Source organism: Pteropus vampyrus, unplaced genomic scaffold (genome assembly GCF_000151845.1).
Source record: "Pteropus vampyrus isolate Shadow unplaced genomic scaffold, Pvam_2.0 Scaffold12, whole genome shotgun sequence".
Taxonomy (NCBI): Eukaryota; Metazoa; Chordata; class Mammalia; order Chiroptera; family Pteropodidae; genus Pteropus; species Pteropus vampyrus.
The window spans coordinates 13,098,711-13,107,327 of NW_011888793.1; positions in this window are offsets into that span (position 1 = coordinate 13,098,711).

The window sequence follows — 8,617 nt, forward strand, 5'->3', positions numbered from 1 at the left end:
GTGACTTCCACACCCCAGTTTATGTGGCCCTGTGATTTTGTATTGCTGTCTCATGAGTAGTCCCATTTCTCACATTCCTATGTGGCTCTACAGTTTACACAATATTTCACACATGTTGTGTAATTTAACCTTTACATCAAGCAAGTGAACTCCCATAAACAGCTCAGTCTCTAATATAGAAAGAGCCAGATTAAAATCCCAGTTCATGAGCCCACTCTGCTTTTCTTTACATCACCTAACCTTTCCATGTCATTAGAATGGTTGCTAATATTTAAAGAATATTTATGTAAGCAGATAGTGAATGTTTCATGTGCATTATTTAATCTTGACTGTTACTGTTTTAACCTCAAATTTATTGTTATAACTTATACAAAGTAAAATTTACCTTTTTTAGTTATATGAATTTTGAAGAATGTAGGCAGTTATGTAACTACCACTATAATCAAAATATAGACTGTTTCTTCATTCCAAAAGTTTTCTCCTGACTTTTTGTGGTCAGTCCCCTCCCCCCCAGGCAGCCCCTGACAATCATTAACAACTATTCTTTTACCTACATTTTCAGTTGTGGAAAATGGCAGAGAAAAGTTAAGTAATTTGTCCAGAATCACATAGCTAGCAAGTCAGAAGGCCAAGATTGAATTCTAAGCAGATTGGCTTCACAATTATTGCTTTACCTACCACCTTATACTGCATTCACATAAAATTTGGATTTTGAACCAAATGATCCAGCTTCATTCATTTAATAAATACAGTTGATTCTAGTGAAGTCACTGGAACACTAAATCAGTAAACGCTGAATCATTGCTCCTAGGGGAAATACAGAGTTGGGTTCCTGTGAGCCTCTAGTCACGCTTTCATCAACTCAACTATATATAATCTTGTTCTATGTTTAAAGACACCTTATTTAATATATATTGATTCATTAACATTTAACTGACAGTCAACAGCACTACAATACATGCCCAAAGGAGGCTTATCTAATGCATGTATTTTCTCTGTAAAGCACATCACAGCCTTCTTTCTTGTGCTCCAAAACACTACACAGCACTGTAGCACTATTCTCAGGGACCATTTTAAACAGCCAAGTCATCAAAAAAATTTACAAAAAAAGTGGAAAAGCTCTGATAGACAAAAAAACTTGTTTACTACTTGCCAGTTGAAAAAAGGCAGAGCATTACCTTGTTTGACCTCAGCCAGGAAAATCTGTGTTAGATAACTCAAATCTTTCACTGTTCTATGCATGTCCACAAATGATTGCAAAGGCATCTCTTATTGATTTTGAGGTTACAGGTAAATTTATCAAGTAAGGAAATTCATAAATATGGAATCCATGAATAATGAGGAATGACTGTTTATTTTAGTACACTTAGTGATGAAATTATTATGTCAACCAGGACAGCTGCTTGTGTCTTAGGTACTTGCAGTCTAGTGCAGGATACAATCTAGCAATTTAACAGATATAATAAATCCTACTAGAGAAATAACTATAGGATGCTGAAAAATAGGGCTCCTCATTTAGTCTAGGTGTTGTCCAATTGAAATATAGTGCAAGCCACATGTAACTTAGAGTTTTCTTGTAGCTACATTAAAAAAAATTAATTATTTTCAACAATATATTTTATTTAGCTGAATGCATCTAAAATATTATTTCACATGTACCAGTATAAAATTTATTAACAAGATAATTTTACATTTTTTATACTAAGCCTTCAAAGTCTGGTATAGACATCTCAATTCAGAATAGCCACATTTCAAATGTTCAGTAGCTATCTATGACTGGTGGTTATTATATTGGGCATTACAGGTCTGGAAAATTTTGAGACTGCTTCTCTGGGAGTGATATCCTAATTTGACATCTGAAAAATAAGCAGAAGTTAACACTAAAGAGGGGTTTGGAAAAGGCATTTTAGGCAAAGGGATTGGAGGTAAAAAGACCTATTGGTGACAGAATTGTGGCATCGTCTTGGACTTCAAATAGTTTAATGTGACTGGTGCATACTGTTAAAAAAAAAGATGGGTGAATTTGGATTTTATACCAAGAGCAATAGAGAAACATTGAAACAATAAAATAAAACAACAGAATAAAATGACAGGATATATTTTTTTATTTAGATGATTCTGCTTATGATATGGAGCATTTTTTAGAGAGAGAAAATATTGGGAATAGGAAACCAATCAGGAAGAAATAGTTAATGTTGGTCAGCAAAGGTGGTGACTGTGAGAACATAGAGAAGATAGATTGAAGAGAATTATAAGGGAAGATGTAAAGACTGTCATAAATTAATGTTGGGGGTCAAGGCATGAGAAGGAAGGAAGAGAAGGAAGGAAGGAAGGAAGACACAAGGCATGAAGAAGAAGAAAGCATCAAATTGAAAACTGGAATGGTGGTATCATTCACTGAGATTGAAAATAAAAGAGAAAAGGCAAGTATCCAGGGAAAGTTGAGTTCACTTTTGGTCAAAATGAATTTGAGGTTATTGTGGGACATATATCTTATTTAAGACATTTATGAATTATCAATGCATAGTTGATGGTTAAAGCTAAAGTAAGAAACTCTCTTCAGCTCTAAGAACACAGAGAGACTGAAAGTAAAAGGATGGAGAAAGATATTGCATGTAAATGGAAACCAAAAGAAAGCTTGGGTAGCTATACATACATTAGCCAAAATAGACTTTTAGACAAAGACTGTAATAAGAGACAAAGAATGTCAAATAATAATATAGGGGTTAATTCAACAAATGGATATAACATTTGTAAATATTTGTGCACCCAACATAGGAGCATCTAAGTATATAAAGCAAATATTATCAGACCTCAATGATACCACAAAAATACAAAGGATCAGAAAAGACTCTATGAACAATTATACACCAACTAATTGGACAACCTGGAAAGAATGGATAAATTCGTAGAAACATACAACCTACCAAGACAGAATCATAAAGAATAAAAATCTGAGCAGATCAATTACTACTAAGGGGATGGAATCAGTGATTAAAACCTCCCAACAAAGAAAAGTCCAGGACTAGATGGTTTCACTGGTAAATTCTACCAAATATTTAAAGAAGAATTAATACCAATTTTTCTCAAACTTTTCCAAAAAATTGAAGAGGAAGGTTGACTTCTAAACTTATTTTACGAGGCCAACATTACCCTGATACCAAATATCACACAAGGGTACAAGAAAAGAAAATTATAGGTCAATATTTCTGATGAACATAGATGCAAAAATTCTCAATGAAGTATTAGCAAACTAAAATCAATAGCAAATTAAAAGGATCATACACCATGATGGAGTGGAATTTATTCCAGGAATGCAAGAATGGTTTAACATCTGCTAATCAGTCAATGTGATACATCACATTAACAATGAAAGATAAAAATTAAACAATCATCTCAATAGATGCAAAAAGATATTTGACAAAATTTAACATTTATCCATGATAAAAACTCTACAAACTATGTATAGAGGGACTATACCTCAATATAATAAAGGCCACATATGACATGCCTACAGCTAACATCACACCGAATAGTGAAAACATGAAAGTTTTTCCTCTAAGATCAGGAATATGACAAGGATGCCCATCCACTCTCATAACTTTATTCAACATAGTTCTGGAAGTCTTAACCAGAGAAATTAGGCAAGAAAAAAGAAATAAGAAGCATCCAAATTAGAAAAGAAGAAATAAAATTGTCTGTATTTGAGATGACATATTACATATAGAAAACTCTAAAGACTCCAAAACCTGTTAGATCTAATAAATAAATTTGCAGGATACAAAATCAATAAGCAAAAACAGTTGTGTTTCTATACACTAACAATGATCTACCAGAAAGAGAAATTAAGAAAACAGTCCATTTACAATTGCATCAAAAAAGAATAAAATAATTACAAATAAATTTAACCAAGGAGGTAAAAGACCTATACGCTGAAAACTATAAGACTTTGATGAAAGAAATTGAAGAAGACACAAATAAAGAAAAGATATTTCATGCTTATGGACTGGAAGAATTAATATTGTCAAATTGTCCATACTTCCCAAAGCAATCTACAGATTCAGTGCAATCTCTATTGAAATTCCAATGACATTTTTTACATAAATAGAAAATCCCAAAATTTGTATGGAACTACAAAAGACTCTGAATAGCTAAGTAATGAGAAAGAAGAACAAAGCTGGAGGCATCACATTTCCTGATTTCAAACTACATTATGAAGCTATAGTAATCAAAATAGTATGATATTGACATAAAAACAAGCATATAAGTCAATGGACTAGAAAAGGAATCCATAAATAAACCCATGCCTATATGGCCAATTGATTTGCAACAAAGGAGCCAAAAATATACAATGTGGAAAGGATAAATGATATTGGAAAAACTAGATAGCCACATGCATAATAATTAAATTGGACCTCTATCTTACACTATACACAAAAATCAACTCAAATGGATTAAAGATTTGAACATAAGACCCCAAACTGGAAAATTCTTAGATAAAAACATAGGGGTTAAGCTCCTTGACATTGGTCTTGGCAATGACTTTTTGGATTTTTCATTAAAAGGCAACAAAAGCAAAAATAAATGAGTAGGACTACATCACCCTAACTAAGCTTCTTCACAACAAAGAAAACCATCAACAAAATGAAAAAGTAACCTATGGAATGGGAGAAAATATTTGCAAGTCATACATCTAATAAGGGGTTAATATCCCAAATTTATAAATTCAAGTCATACATCTAATAAGGGGTTAATATCCCAAATTTATAAATTCAATTTATTTGCTCAATTCAAGAGCAAATAAATAAATAAATAAATAAATCTGATTAAAAAATGGGCAAATGAACTGAATAGACATTTTTTTTTTCAAAGAAGACATACAAATGGCCAACAGGTACTAATCTACAAATGGTCAACATCATCAGGAAAATCAAAATCAAAATCAATGAGATGTCACTTCACACCTGTTAGAATGGCTATCATTCAAAAGACAGGTAAGTATTAGGAAGGATGTAGAGAAAAGGGAACACTTGTGCTTTGTTATTAGGAATGTAAATTGGTGTAGCTGCTGTGGAAATTATCATGAAGGTTCTTCAAAAAATTAGAAATAGACATACTGTATAATCCAGTAATCCCACTTTTGGGTATATATCCAGAGGAAATGAAAACAAGATATCAAAGAGATAGCTGCACCTCTATGTTCATTGCAGTATTATTCATATAGTCAAGACATGGAAATAACCTAAGTTTTCCTCAGTAGATAAAGAAGATGTAGTATATACATGCAATGGAATATTATTCAGCCACAGGAAAAAGAAAGAAATCCTGCTATTTGTGACACAAAGATGGACCTTGAGGGTATCATGTTAAATGAAATAAGCCAGATGGAGAAAGACAGATGGTGCATTTAGACTCCATTATACGTAAAATCTAAAGAAAGGTAAACTCATAGAAATAGAGAATAGAAAATTGCTGCCAGAGGCCGGTGGGCAGGGAAAATAGGAAAAGGTTGGTAAAAGAGTACAAACTCTCGACTATAAGATGAATAAGGTCTAAGAATCTAATGTATAACATGGTGAATATAGTAGATAACACTGTATTGTATAAGAGTATAACTTAAATTTTCACCAGTAAAGATAAATATGCAACATAACGGATGTATTAATTAACTAGATGGGAGGAATTCTTTCACGATGTGTATACATATTTCAAATTATCACAATATACACTTTAATTTTCTTACAATTTTACTTGTCAATTATATCAAAATAAAAAAAATGTAAAATATCTCTTAATAATTTCTTATATTGATTACATGTTGAAATGATATTTTGGATAGTTAGATTAAAAAATATATTATCAATTTCAAAAGAATCAGATGGGGCAAATAGAAAACAAGTAGCAAAAAGATAGACATAAGTTTAACCATATCAATAATTACATTAATTGTCATCTAGAACATGCTGGAACAATATTCAGAAAACATTTGCTGACCTCAATGGAATTAATTGGAAATCAATAAGATATATATATATATATATATATATATATATATATATATATATATATATATATATATAGTACAAATATTTAGAAATTAAGACACATTTGTAGATAATCTGTAGGTCAAAATAGAAAAATAACAAGGAAAATGAGAAAATATATAACAAAAATACATAAAAATTTATGGACTATACTTAAAATAGTTTTAGAGGAAAATGATAGCTTTAAACATTTATTTTAGAAAAGGAGAAAAGATTTAAATCAATGGCATAGATTTCTACCTTAAGAAGCTAGTGAAAGGACAAAATAAACCTGCAGTAGAGGTCTGCAAACTTTTCCTTAAAGGGCCAGATAATAAATATCTTAGGCTTTATGGGTCATATACTCTCTGTTGCTACTACTCAGCTTTTTCATTGTAGCCTGAAAACAGACATAGACAATATGTAAATACATGAGCACAGCTGTTTTCCAGTAAAATATTATTTACAAAACAATAGGTGGCCTATATTTGTCTTATAGGTTGTAGTTTGCAAATCTATGATCTACTCACAACATGGATGTTCCAAATATTAAGAGAAATAAGTATCAAGTACTAATTTTCCACTCCTAGGTATATACCCTAAAGAATTAAAAATAAATACCCAAACAAATCGTTATCATGCTATGTAAAAGAAGCCAGACACAAAAAGTCACATATTCTATTATTCCATTTATATGAAATATCCAGATTAAGTAAATCCATAGAGATAAAAGTAGATTAATGGTTGCAAGGGCTAGAAAGAAGAGAGGAATGAGGAAGGATTCCTTAATGGGTATAGAGTTATCTCTTGGGGTGATAAAAATGTTAGAAATAAACAGAGGTAGTTGTTGCATGCATTGTGAAACGTACTAAATGCCACTGATCTGTACACTTTAAAATGGTAAATTTTGTGTTATAGGAATTTTACATCAATAAAAAATGAATCTTAATCTCTATCTCATATGCTATATAAAAATTAATTGAAAATAGATTATGGACAAAAACATAAAATAAAGGATATAGAAGAAAATATAGGAAAATATCTTTGTACCCTGGGAATAGTCAAAGAATTTTTAGACAAGACATAGAAAGCAATAACCACAAAAGAAAAAATATATTTAATAAAAAATTTAAAACTTCTTATCCAAATGAATAGTCAAGCTACAGAATGAGATAAAATAATAAAAAATAGATATGTAGCTAAGATATCTTCAATAGGTGAATGGATAAACCAACTGTGGTATATTTATATAATGAAATATTACTCAGTAGTAAAAAGAAATGAGCTATTAAGCCATGAGCAAGACATGGACAGACCTTAAATGCATATTGTTAAGTGAAAGAATCAAGTCTGAAAATGATTCCAATTATATGACCTTCTGGAATAGTCAAAACTATAGAGTCAGTAAAAAATCAGCCATTGCCAGGGGTTTGGGGGAAAGTAGGGAGAGTTGAATAATTGAAGACAGGAAATTTTGGGGGGGGGATTGTGCAATTATTCCATATGATACTGTAATGGTGGATACATGATATTATGCATTTGTTAAAACCCATATAACTTCAAATCACTAAAATAAAAATGTATGGAATTAAAAGAAATCATTTAGGAGTTTGGAGGATCCAGGAAAGAGTGCAAATGTGACAAAATAATCTAACCGTATTACTGTGTACAGTCATCCCTCAGTATCTTCAGGGCATTGGTTACAGGACACTCCCCTCCCCGTGGATATCAAAATCTATGGATGCTTAATTCCCTTTTATAAAATGGCATCGTGTTATCATATAACCAGTGCACATCCTCTCATATACTTTAACTCATCTCTAGATTACCTAATGCAATGTACTATGTAAATAGTTATACTGTATTGTTTAGGGGTCAACTTGCTGAATTTTTTCCCCCAAATATTTTAAATCTGCAGTTGATCGAATCCATGATGCAGAGCCCATGAATATGGAGGGCCAACTGTGTAAGATACTCCCATGAAGGGTGTGGGGAGTAAAGGGGCTGACCTAGGTAACTGTAGAAATGAGTGGAGCCTCTAAGGCTAAAGGTAAAAGGAATTGCAAATAAGCCCTGTACTCTAGTTGATAGAGGTGGTTCTCATGGGGACATGAATTAACAATTCTGATACTGCCATACATGTATTCTTGAACTGAACAATAAAGTAAATGGATGGTGCAGGGTAGTAGCCAGCTTTCTGATGGTTAGAGTGAGAATTCACAGATAACCAAGGGGAGGAGACTGGAATGATCTATGTGGTAATGGATAAGAGTTGGAGACAAGTATGAACTAAGTTTAGCTATACGTGGTTACATTAAAAATATTTATAGATATATAGATTATACAGGTTAATATACATGCATGTATTTCCTTGCTCTGTCAGCTGAGAAGACCTAAAAAAATGATACCCCAGTAGCAATGAGCAAATCTGGTGACCAGAATTTGGTTTCTAATATTCTCCTATAAAAAGAACTAGGGTTTCTTGGAAAAATGTCCAATTCTAAAATTAGGGCAGGGAATACAAAAGATAAACTTAGAGCATCTTTTGTAGTTCCAGAATGTAAGAAAGTGCCGAAAGGAAGGAAGGAAGGAAG